This window comes from Muntiacus reevesi, chromosome 3 (genome assembly GCF_963930625.1).
Source record: "Muntiacus reevesi chromosome 3, mMunRee1.1, whole genome shotgun sequence".
Taxonomy (NCBI): domain Eukaryota; kingdom Metazoa; phylum Chordata; class Mammalia; order Artiodactyla; family Cervidae; genus Muntiacus; species Muntiacus reevesi.
Genome location: NC_089251.1, coordinates 271,007,774 through 271,020,556, shown reverse-complemented (window position 1 = coordinate 271,020,556; position 12,783 = coordinate 271,007,774). Strand labels below are relative to the sequence as shown.

General features: G+C 39.9%; 1 long non-coding RNA gene across 6 annotated transcripts in view; it reads right to left on the bottom strand.

Moving 5' to 3' along the window:
• The window catches only part of LOC136165534 (uncharacterized), a 1,046,218-nt gene that overhangs the window by 904,186 nt on the left and 129,249 nt on the right, over positions 1 to 12,783 (bottom strand). The window contains exon 1 of one of the 6 annotated variants that reach the window (XR_010662560.1): positions 10,458 to 10,588. The exons of the other annotated variants lie outside the window; for them this stretch is intronic. This is a non-coding gene — a long non-coding RNA (uncharacterized lncRNA). Of the gene's footprint in view, positions 1 to 10,457; positions 10,589 to 12,783 lie in introns of those variants that run through there. 6 annotated transcript variants of the gene reach the window in all.

Sequence of the window (12,783 nt, the reverse complement as noted above, 5' to 3'; positions counted from 1 at the left end):
CTGACTGCCTCTGGAAAGGTCTCAGCTCTGCTGAGAAGATGCCTTCCTTTTCATTGTGTACGTTTTTGTAAAGTTTGAAGATCAGAGCAAAAGGTTAGTTTCTTTAAAAGATTGAATATTAGAGACAGACAAGATCCCAAATATATAAAGTGAACACAGTTTAAAGGTGGGGGGAATTGACTCAAGAAAGAAATAGATAATCTTAATAGTTCTACAACTACTGAAAGCTAGAGGAGTTTAAATGTTTCCCCTTTCCTCTGTCCAACACACACAAAAATACCAGATTCAAATGGCTTTATAAACACCTTCTACCAAACATTTGAGAAATGCATCATTCCAACCTTAACAAAATTAAATTATGTCATAGAAGATAATTAGATACAATTGTATTATGTAATTCATGTGGCATTAAGTGAAAATGCAGAATTATCAAATTATTAATACACAAATATTTATAACTAGATAACATATATTATAAATATTTTGTTAAATTATGATAGTTGTATAATTTATATAATCTAATAATTATATAAATTTATTAAATTACAGTGATCATAATAATTATGAATTAAAGTTAAATACATACTGTATTTGTAATATGATACTATCTAGCCAACTAGCCTTGTCTTTTTTTAAATGAACTATGTATGTGCACAGAGAAGACTGAAAGATCACTAAAATGTCAAGGGTCTTCCCTGGGTGTAGAAATGATAAAAATCGTGATTTTTCTAAATTTTATAACACTTCTACCAACTAACACACATTATTTCTGTATTTTTTCCTCCAAAAGTTAAGTACCTCTAGTTTGGACACAATTTGAAATCATCACATTTGAAGGAGAAGAAAAGTAAGGGAGCCAAAGGCAGATTCAGGTACATATATAAATTGTGGGGGAGCCTTTCTTAATACAAATTAATTCAAAATTGCTAGTGCTACTGCAAAAGGGCACAGGAACTCCAATTAAAGATTACTATTCACATACATAGAAAACTGAGGCTCAGAGAAATTTCAAGGTTAATTCAGGTCCACCCACAGTGAAGTGGCAAGCCAGTGTTGGTCAAATCCTCATGAGCAGATCATGCTAGACCACCTACCTAGATATACGTACAGTAGGTGCTCTGTATCCTTGGGTTCTCCATTCAACCACTGTGGATTCAACCAGCCACGGGTCAAAAATATACAGAAAAGATCTGGGGAAAGTTCCAAAAGACAAAACTTGCATTTGCCAAGCAGCCTGGCAACTACTTACATAGCGCTTACAAGGTTATTATAACAAACCTAGAGACGACTTAAAGTATAATGGGAGGGATATATGTAGACTATATGTAAATACTATACTGTTTTATATTAATAAAAGGGACTTGAGCATCTCTGGGTTTTGATATCCTCCAAGGTCTCAGAACCAACCACTCACAGTTACTAAACGATGACTGTGTTATCTCCCAGAGCAGCTTGTTTCTCCTTCAGAGTCTCATGATTCCTAAAAAGTTACGTGTTCAGTTTGCATTCCCACCAACAGTGTAAGAGGGTTCCCTTTCCTCCACACTCTCTCCAGCACTTATTGCCTGCAGACTCTTGGATAGCACCCATTCTGACTAGCGTGACATGGTACCTCATTGTGGTTTTGATTTGCATTTCTCTGATAATGAGTGATGTTGAGCATCTTTTCATGTGTCTGTTAGCCATCTGTATGTCTTCTTTGGAGAAATGTCTGTTTAGTTCTTTGGCCCATTTATTGATTGGGTCTTTTATTGTTCTGGAACTGAGCTGCAGGAGTTGCTTGTATGTTTTTGAGATTAATTCTTTGCGAGTTGCTTTGTTTGCTATTATTTTCTCTCATTCTGAAGGCTGTCTTTTCACTGTTGGTGGGAATGCAAACTAGTACAGCCACCGTGGAGAACAGTGTGGAGATTCCTTAAAAAACTGGAAATAGAACTGCCATACGACCGAGCAATCCCACTGCTAGGCATACACACCAAGGAAACCAGAATTGAAGGAGACATATGTACTCCAATGTTCATCGCAGCACTGTTTACAATAGCCAGGACATGGAAGCAACCTAGATGTCCATCGGCAGACGAACGGATAAGAAAGCTGTGGTACATATATACAGTGGAATGTTACTCAGCCATTAAAAAGAATGCATTTGAATCAGTTCTAATGAGGTGGATGAAACTGGAGCCTATTTATACAGAGTGAAGATAGAAAAACACCAATACAGTGTACTAACGCATATACATGGAATTTAGAAAGACGGTAACGATGACCCTATCTATATGCGAGACAGCCAAAGAGACACATGTGTGAAGAACAGACTTTTGGACTCTGGGGGAGAAGGCGAGGGTGGGATGATTTGAGAGAATAGCATTGAAACATGTATATTATCATAAGTGAAACAGATCACCCGGACAGGCTTGATGCATGAGGCACGGTGCTCAGGGCTGGTGCACTGGGATGACCCAGAGGGATGGGATGGGGAGGGAGGTGGGAGGGGGGTTCAGGATGGGGGACACATGTACACCCATGACTGATTCATGTCAATGTGCTGCAAAACCCACTACAACACTGTAAAGTAATTAGCTTCCAATTGAAATAAATTAATTAATTACCAAAAGAAGTTACGTGTTCAGTTATTATCATCCTAGCACCTAGCGCTGCTCAATAAGCATTTATTGAGTGAATACATTTCTTAAATAATCAGAATAAGTGAAAACAAAAAATCTCAAACAGCTTAGACAGTATCAATAAATTCTCTTGACCCACAACTTTTTATCAATGAATAACCACAGCTTTCTCTGGAAGATATCTAGAACAAAATCTCTTTAAATGCAAGAGGCATTTCCACATTTTTATGTTCAGTTAGTTAAATAACTAAAACTAAAGATAAACAGTTTCGGGTTGTCTTATGGAGTATGGCTAATCTATCAGGCGTCACTATCAAGGTAATCCTTGAAGGTAGGCATATAAGTAAAGGTAAAAGAAATTTAAAAACTGGAATGACTCAAAAATTAACTCTGTCAGAGTTAATTCTGCTTCACTGCTCTTATATGATATTAAAGACGTCAAACATGTATGCCCTGGTGTTACCATAGTGAATACGCTATATTACATGGTAAGAAGGACTTGGCAGATGTAACTAAAGTTATTAATTAGCAGACTTTAAAAAAAAGGAGACAAGATTCACTGTCACTCGTTTGGCACTTTCTCTGCATGCCATATGGTAGCTGCAACCCTAAAGAAGGAACACACTCTAAAGAATGAGCTTACATGGGGAAGATGAGCCCCAGAGCACTGTGACCCTTGCCCTAAAGCTCAGAACAATGGCAAAGTTTGTTTTGGCTCTGTTTGGCTGACATTTATCCAATGCTGGCATTGAAAATATCTGCTTTAGTTAAGACCAGTATGGATGCAATAAAGAACCATGTAGTGACATGAGAAAAAAGATCTTCATAACCCACATAATCACGATGGTGTGATCACTCACCTAGAGCCAGACATCCTGGAGTCCGAAGTCAAATGGGCCTGAGGAAGTCTCACTATGAACAAAGCTAGTGGAGGTGATGGAATTCCAGTTGAGCTGTTCCAAATCCTAAGAGATGATGCTTGCTGTCAAAGTGCAGCACTCAGTATGCCAGCAAATTTGGAAAACTCAGCAGTGGCCACAGGACTGGAAAAGGTCAGTTTTCATTCCAACCCCAAAGAAAGGCAATGCCAAAGAATGCTCAAACGACCACACAATTGCACTCATCTCACACGCTAGTAAAGTAATGCTCAAAATTCTCCAAGCCAGGCTTCAGCAATACGTGAACCGTGAACTTCCAGATGTTCAAGCTGGTTTTAGAAAAGGCAGAGGAACCAGAGATCAAATTGCCAACATCTGCTGGATCACCGAAAAAGCAAGAGAGCCCCAGAAAAACATCTATTTCTGCTTTGTTGACTTGCCAAAGCCTTTGACTGTGTGGATCACAACAAACAGGAAAATTCTGAAAGAGACGGGAATACCAGACCACCTGACCTGCCTGTTGAGAAACCTGTATGCAGGTCAGGAAGCAACAGTTAGAACTGGACATGGAAAAAACCAAAAAACAACAAACAAACAAAAAATGAACTGGACATGGAACAACAGACTGGTTCCAAATAGGAAAAGGAGTATGTCAAAGCTGTACATTGTCACCCTGCTTATTTAACTTATGTGCAGAGTACATCATGAGAAATGCTGGGCTGGAGGAAGCACAAGCTGGAATCAAGACTGCCGGGAGAAATATCAATAACCTCAGATATGCAGATGATACCACCCTTATGACAGAAAGTGAAGAAGAACTAAAGAGTCTCTTGATGAAAGTGAAATAGAGGAGAGTGAAAAGGCTGGCTTAAAGCTCAACATTCAGAAAACGAAGATCATGGCATCCGGTCCCATCACATCATGACAAACAGATGAGGAAACAGTGGCTGACTTTATTTTTCTGGGCTCCAAAGTCACTGCAGATGGTGATGGCAGCCATGAAATTGAAAGACGCTCACTCCTTGGGAGGAAAGTTATGACCAACCTATACAGCATATTAAAAAGCAGAGACATTACTTTGTCAACAAAGGTCCGTCTAGTCAAGGCTATGGTTTTTCCAGTGGTCATGTACGGATGTGAGAGTTGGACTATAAAGCAAGCTGGGCACCGAAGAATTGATGCTTTTGAACTGTGGTACTGGAGGAGACTCGAGAGTCCCTTGGACTGCAAGGAGATCCAACCAGTCCATCCTAAAGGAGATCAGTCCTGGGTGTTCATTGGAAGGACTGATGCTGAAGCTGAAACTCCAATACTTTGGCCACCTGATGTGAAGAGCTGACTCATTTGAAAAGACCCTGATGTTGGGAAAGACTGAGGGCAGGAGGAGAAGGGGACGATGGAGGATGAGATGGTTGGATGGCATCACCAACTCGATGGACATGGGTTTGGATGGACTCTGGGATTTGGGGATGGACAGGAAGGCCTGGTGTGCTGCAGTTCATGGGGTCGCACAGAGTCAGACACGACCGAGTGACTGAACTGAGCTGAACTGAGAGACATGAGAAAGTTACCTTGTAACTTGTAAGGAATAACTCTTACAACCACAGTCAAACTCCTATGATTCAAGTAGGCCAATTCCAGAGCACTATGGTCCTGGACATTTTGACATGGACTTTCCTTGAGAATGGAGGTCACTTCCGTCTTGTTTGTATGTGGCTTTTGGATTAAAATCTTTGCTTGCTCAGCAATACACATCAGTGCCTAGTACTGTGCTGGTTGTATAGTACACTCTCAATAAAGGAGGGGGAGGGTGGCCCTGAGTGGGCCCAATGTAATCACATGAACCCGTAAATGCGGGGCTTCCCTGGTGGCTCAGTAGTAAAGAACTCGCCTGCCAATGTAGGAGATGCAGGTTTGATCCCTGTGTGGGGAAGATGCCCTGGAGAAGGAAATGGCAAGCCACTTCAGTAGCCTTGCCTGGGAAATCCCACAGACAGAGGAGCCTGATGGGCTACAGTCTATGGGGTTGCAAAGTCAAACACAACTTATCGACTAAACAACAATTCTCAGGCTTCGAAATTAAATTAGAATAAATTTCAAATCCCTTACCTCTGCTTACAAGACTGTATAACCTACCTCCTGCTTCCATTCCCACCCTCTTCCCCCACCTCCCCCGTTCTTTCCTCTCTCTAATGCCTTTGCACTGTCTGTCTTTCAGTTCGAGAACTCTGCTCCCAAATCTTCAAATGACTGCTCCACTGTTATCGTTCAGCTTTGGCATAAATGTCACATCTTCAAAGAGATCTTCCATCGCCATCAAATCAACACTGGTACTCTCCTTAAACCTTCTATCATATACACTGTTTTCTCCTCAAAACATTTAACATCTAAAAGGCTCTAGGCATCTATCTGTTTATTTAATTTTGTCTCCCTCATTATCATTCCCAAACTAGAACATAAATTTCATGAGGATAGGGACCTGGATTCTCATGCACTGCTGTTGCCTTCACACCTACAACAGTGTTTGGGGCACAGCAGACATCCAATAACACTGCTGAATGTATGAATGTAGATGATACAAAGAGGAGTAAGATATCAACTTACAAATGTGCACAAGAAAAGTTTTAATACGAGGTAACATCTGTACCAAAGGATGAGAGATTTGATAATTTCTGGCTAGGCAATCAAGAATGAGTTCAGAGAGAAAGTAGCAAGAGAAGTAGCCTTTAAAGATATTTAGGAATTTTACGGCAGTTTTACATTTTGTCTGGTAGGATAAAAACTTTAGACATCTTCTTATAGGCAATGAAAAATACGGACATTTCAAATAAGGAAGGATACATGATTATGGCAAGATTTACAAAAGTTAATAGAACCAGTTGATATTTCTTACTTTAGAGAAGAAATAACCAAGCATTATATGCATATACTACTAATTTATAGTTAAAACTAATGACCAAAGACTTTTTCAACTGAAAAACATAACAACAGGAAAAAAACACACAAAATTTTACACTCTATAATAAACTTAATTGTTTTAATTAGTCTTATTTTGACAATTTTGACAGCATACTTACTAATTTATGTTTTTAATAAGACAAAGAACTAAAAAATCACCTCTGACAATCATTTTACCAAATTAACAAATATTCAAACATCTCCTCGTTAGTAAAGGAAACGTTTTTTCTAAATTCTTAATGTGCTCTAATCTGATAAAATTCCACTTTCTGGTCATCCAATGTTTTAAGCTATCTTTCGTCTGGGGGAAAAAAAAATCAAATTCTGATTAATTTTTTTTTAATAAATGCTTAAAGCAGAATTTTATGTCTCCTCATGTGTCTTTTTAAAATCATGTCTTGTTGTCTTGTTTAATGTTTTCAGCTTTGATCTTTACTAAAAACCTAAAACAGCTATAACACTGCTCCCAAAGGTACAATTTACAATACAAACTTAGAAACCCTCCTCCATAAAGATGAGATGTCAACACTAAAGAGTTCAGGGACTTAAATTACCAAAACAGCACCAAATGTTTATGGTATCACTGTGAATTCAAGAAAAAGGAGCACACAGAATGAGTTTTTAAAAAATAGCCTTTTTTCCAAAACACAATTAAAACTACCATCACCTTAACATTTAAAATACTTAGATCACTTGGCCAATCATTTTATCAGTTTATAGCACACAAAAGAGCCCTGGAAATACATTTGATTTGATAAGAAAAAGTCCAATTTTTAAATTGACATTAAAGACAAAATCTACTGTATAGGCAAGAATAAATTTATGGCGTAACAATGATGTTTATTTATTAGAACCTCAAACCAAATACTTGGGTCAAGACTTTTATTCTTACACGGTATCCTCAAGTTCTTACCTTGGATGAGAAAACAATGACCTTTTCAATACCCGATATACTGAAGATAGCATTGCCTAATTCTATACTACCATTTCCTGCTTTTTTTAATGTCGTCCCTCCCTCCTGCTTTATGCTGAATTTTAGCATGTAAGGCAATGTATAGCCTATAAAATTATTTCATTTCTGAGTATCTGAAGATAAATGTTTTCTATTACAGGGTAAACAATCCAAATTTATTCTTAAGTAAAATGACAAAACCAAATCTACCTGGCATTACTGGATTGTGTCAATCAAATCAGAAACCTCTGGGTCACTTGCACTACTCAGAGTAGATCTAATACACAGATTCATTTTAGGGGTTGAGAGAATGAATCACAGTAAGAGTTCAACACGAACACTTAACACTGTAAAAGTGAAAGAGAGAAAGGAAAATCAAGGCAAACTAACAAATTTAATTCCTTCTTTCAATATAGATAAATATTTTTAAAACTGAAACTTATATTTACTTCATAAATCTTTAAAAAAACTTTCTTTGCCAAGTCCCGTAAGATCGGTAGAATTGTAGTGCTTCTACACTGCTTCTCTTCTATTAAAATAGAAAAAGCAGCACTGCTTCTATCAAAGATCAATACCCTAACGTGGGCATGGAGTCCAACTACTCCTGTCTTTGCAAGAAAACCACTGACTAACCTCTCTCTCTCCCGTATAGTCAGTTTCTCCTCTTCTACTGAACCACTATCATGAACAAATGTGCTCTATTATTACACATCTTAAGAAATTCCTCAGGACTTCCCGATAGCTCAGATGGTAAAGAATCTGACTGCAATGCAGGAGACCTGGTTTCGATCTCTGGGCCAGGAAATTCCTCTCCTGACCTCAGCTCCCCTTCACCTCCCCCGCCCCACCAATTAGATATGACCATTTCTTTGTTCTACTCACAGCAAAACTTCTTCATCTAGTGGCCTTCATTTCCTATCTCTATTTTCTCACCTTTAATTTACTCTTTAACCCACCCTAATCCTAAACAATCTCCTGAAACTCAATTGTCAAGGTCACTAATGACTACCCAGCGGCCTAATTCCATTGCCTCATCTTAGTACAGTAACCTCTTCAGGAACATTAGACCAAGCAGACCACTCTCTTCTACCTGAAGTAGATGTCTTCTCTTGTCCTCTACTTGTTCTTCTGGCTTTCCTCCTCCCTCTGATTTCCTCTATTGGTTTGTTTTGTCTCTTCAGGCGTCTTCTAAAACATGAGTGCCTGAGGACTTGTACCAGGACTGCTTTCTCTCCTGTTTTCTCACCTACTCCCAAGGCTTTAACGTCAATAACCTCAGACATGCAGATGACACCACCCTTATGGCAGAAAGTGAGGAAGAACTAAAGAGCCTCTTGATGAAAGTGAAAAAGTTGGCTTAAAGCTCAACATTCAGAAAACTAAGATCATGGCATCTGGTCCCATCACTTCATGGCAAATAGATGGGGGAGCAGTGGAAACAGTGGCTGACTTTATTTTTGGGGGCTCCAAAATCACTGCAGATGGTGATGGCAGCCATGAAATTAAAAGACGCTTGCGCCTTGGAAGGAAAGTTATGGCCAACCTAGACAGCCTATTAAAAAGAAGACATTATTTTGCCAACAAAGGTCCGCGTAGTCAAGGCTATGGTTTCTCCAGTGGTCATGTATGGATGTGAGAGTCGGACTATAAAGCAAGCTGAGCGCCGAAAAATTGATGCTTTTGAACTGTGGTGTTGGAGAAGACTCCTGAAGAGCCCCTTGGACTGCAAGGAGATCCAACCAGGTCATCCTAAAGGAGATCAGCCCTGGCTGTTCATTGGCAGGACTGATGCTGAAGCTGAAACTCCAGTACTTTGGCCACCTCATGCAAAGAGTTGACTCATTGGAAAAGGCCCTGATGCTGGGAGGGATTGGGGGCAGGGGGAGAAGGGGAAGACAGAGGATGGGATGGTTGGATGGCATCACTGACTCGATGGACATGGGTTTGGGTGGACTCCAGGAGTTGGCGATGGACAGGGAGGCCTGGCGTGCTGCAGTTCATGGGGTCGCAAAGAGTCGGACACGACTGAGTGACTGAACTGAACTGAATGATGTTATTAAATCTCGAATTTAAATCCTAACCCTCTTCTGTGAATATCCAACTATCTATCTGATATTTCACTTGGATACATTTAAAATAAACAGATACCTGATTCACAAATTTCCTGGCCCTCTCCCTATGAGACTTAAATCTTCAAATACCTACTCCTCTGAAGATTTCTGTCACAAAGAATACAGGGACAATTTTTTTTTTCTTCTCTTACAGGGGCAGCCTTGCTCTTCCACACTATTACAGCAGCCTGAGTATGTATGTGCTAAGTCACTTCAGTCGCGTCTGACTCTTTCGACCCTATGGACAGTAACCCACCAGGCTCCTCTGTCCATTGGATTCTCCAGGCAAGAATGCTGGAGTGGGTTGCCATGTCCTCCTCCAGGGGATCTTCCCAACCCAGGGATTGAACCTACGTATCTTACATATCCTGCCCTGGCAGGTGGGTTCTTTACCACTCACACCACCTTATTTTGTGAAGAGTATAGTCAGAATTCATTATTTTCTGAATAAAAACGCCCTATATACAGTGAGGGTTCTGAATGACACCTGGATCCAATGGCTAGATTAAAGCAGTAACATCAATAGATAAGGCAGGCAAGATCTCAGCACCATATTAAAGCTCGAGGATGTATTCTACAATTTCTAAGAGGAAGCCAGAATACTAATTCTTTAGATATTCCCAGATTACGTGAATGTTGTTCTTATCAGGCATCAAATACAACAAAAAATAAATCACTGTGAAAACGTTGGCAATCAAACAGGCATTTTCCTGAGCAATGCATAATAGAAAAGTATGCAGCACCCGAAAAGCATTACTTTTTTGAATAAATTCACCTTGAGATTACCAAAAACACCAGCTGTAAGATCGCTGATCCAATGCTTATTTAAATGGGGAGTGGCACCAGAGCCACTTTCAAAGACTATCCTTAAAAATCTTTAAATTCTGATATGCAAGCTTTAGCACAGTGTTCACCTATGCTGAACAGAGCTGACCTGAGTGACCAGTGGCTTCCCAGTGGCTCAGCGGTGAAGAATCCACCTGCCAATGCAGGAGACGCAGGAGACTCGAATTCGGTCCCTGGGTCAGAAGATCCCCTGGAAGAGGACATGGCAACCCACTCCAGTATTCTTGCCAAGAGCAAAGGAGCCTGCTGGGCTACTGTTCACAGGGTCACAAAGAATTGAACATGACTAAGCACACATGAGTGACCAATAAAACATTGCAGAAGCGTGTGACTTCTGAGGCTACGTCACTGTAAGACACTGTGGCTTCTACCCTGGTCCCTTGGATTGCTTACTGTGGAGCCAGCCTCTGGGTTATCAGGCCACTCAGGTAACCTTATGGAAAGGTCAACATTTGGGTCCCAGGATGGCCTTTCCATAAGGTTACCTGAGTGTCCTTACAATGACTACCAACTTGCCAGCCAGATGAGTGAGTGAATGACCCCGGAAGCCGATCCTCTAGCCCTACTCAGCACTTCTTGCTCATGTAGACAGAGAATAAGCAAAATACACAGATTCTTTCACCTTACTGTAATCCATAACAGAAATTCCTCCTAACCACCCCCTTGAATAACTAGCAAATGAGCCATCCTTGTCAGAATTTCCCCAATTATCTTAACCACGGGACCACTTCTGTTAAAGCCCAAACCAGTAGGATTTCGATACTGAAGGACTGGCTAATCAGACTGAAGCAGAAAGCTGTTTATCCTCTTCCAGTATCTGCTTTGTAACTTTTGAAGTAAAAAAAACTGTTCTGGAGCTTGAATGAGAGTTATCATTATGATTTAAAATGCATGTTCTAGAATGCTACCTTGTGATGAAGACACAAATTAGAGTTTACCACAGTAGTGTATATATTTGCCCACCTAACAAGCTGAATTTGCAAAACTTGGGTTTCTGTAGACTACAGTGTGAAAAGCTAATCAAGAAACTGGTCACAGTGATTACACTGTTACCTGTGTTAATCACACAGTGATTGCTTCTGTGGAGGGGACATGTGTAACTAAGAGACAGGGATGAAAAGTCAAAGTGTGAGTCATTCAGTTGTGTCTGATTCTGTGACCCCCATGGACTATAGCCCACCAGACTCCTCTGTGCAGGAAATTCTCCAGACAAGAATACTGGAGTGGGTTGCCATTCCTTTTCCAGGGTGTCTTCCCAACCCAGGAACTGAAGCAGGGTCTCCTGCATTGCAGGCAGGTTCTTTTCCGTCTAAGCCACCAGGGAAGAGACAGGGACAGCATATTTATTTTCATTTCGTTTTTTCTTGCAGGTTTTGATATGTATACTGCACGCCAGTAATATCTGCTCAAGAATATAAATCTTTAAGTCTCTTCCTGACAAAAGTACATTTTTTAACGTTTAAAATAAGAGAAACCTAAAACAACTTCAGTACTTATTCAAAATCATGCTCATTACTTTTTAAATTCAACCAAGTAAGACATTATCTCAGTATCTTATTAGTGCCTACATTTGAAGCAAGTTACATGTTACAATGCTAGAAACACCCAAGATGATACGACAAGAAACAATCAGGCTTTGATAACATAAAAGCAGAATATGATTTTTTAAAACCACGTATGTAGATCAGCCTTAGAAAACAATAAAAAGAAAACTGGTGTTGTTATATCAATCCCAGACAAACTAGACCTTCATGCAAAAAGCACTTTCAGAATAAAAGTGGAATACTTCGTAACACTAAGTCACTAAGCAGATATAACTATTACACATTTCTATCCAAATACTAGGCTTCCCTGATGGCTCAGCAGGGGAAGAATCTGCTGGCAACGCATGAGACACAGGAGATGTGGGTTCAATCCCTGGGTCGAGAAGATCCCCTGGAGAAGGAAATGGCAACCCACTCCAGTATTCTTGCCTAAAAAATCCCAAGGACAGGGGAGTTCGGAGGGCTACAGTCTAAAGGGTTGCAAAGCGTCAGACATGACTGAGCAACCAAGCACAGTGTATATATATATGTTCATCTACTAGCAATGTCTCAAATAAATAAAGCAAAAGCTGAGAGAATACAAGGGGAAATATCTACAGTGGTAAACGGGATATTTTAATACACTCTTGTCTGTGTAATTGATACAAGCAAACAAAAGGTCACTTATGACCCTGAAGATTTGAAATACGGGATTAACCAGCAAGATCCAATGTAAATATATTAGAACACCACATTCAATAGCTATAGGGAAAAAATAATATACTGGGGCCACAGTGCAGATCTCAAATGTTAAAGGTCTGAAATCACAGACCTTTGAAACACTGAGATTGTTCTCTGATGACATTGCTATGTTGTTAAGAGTTCTCTGAT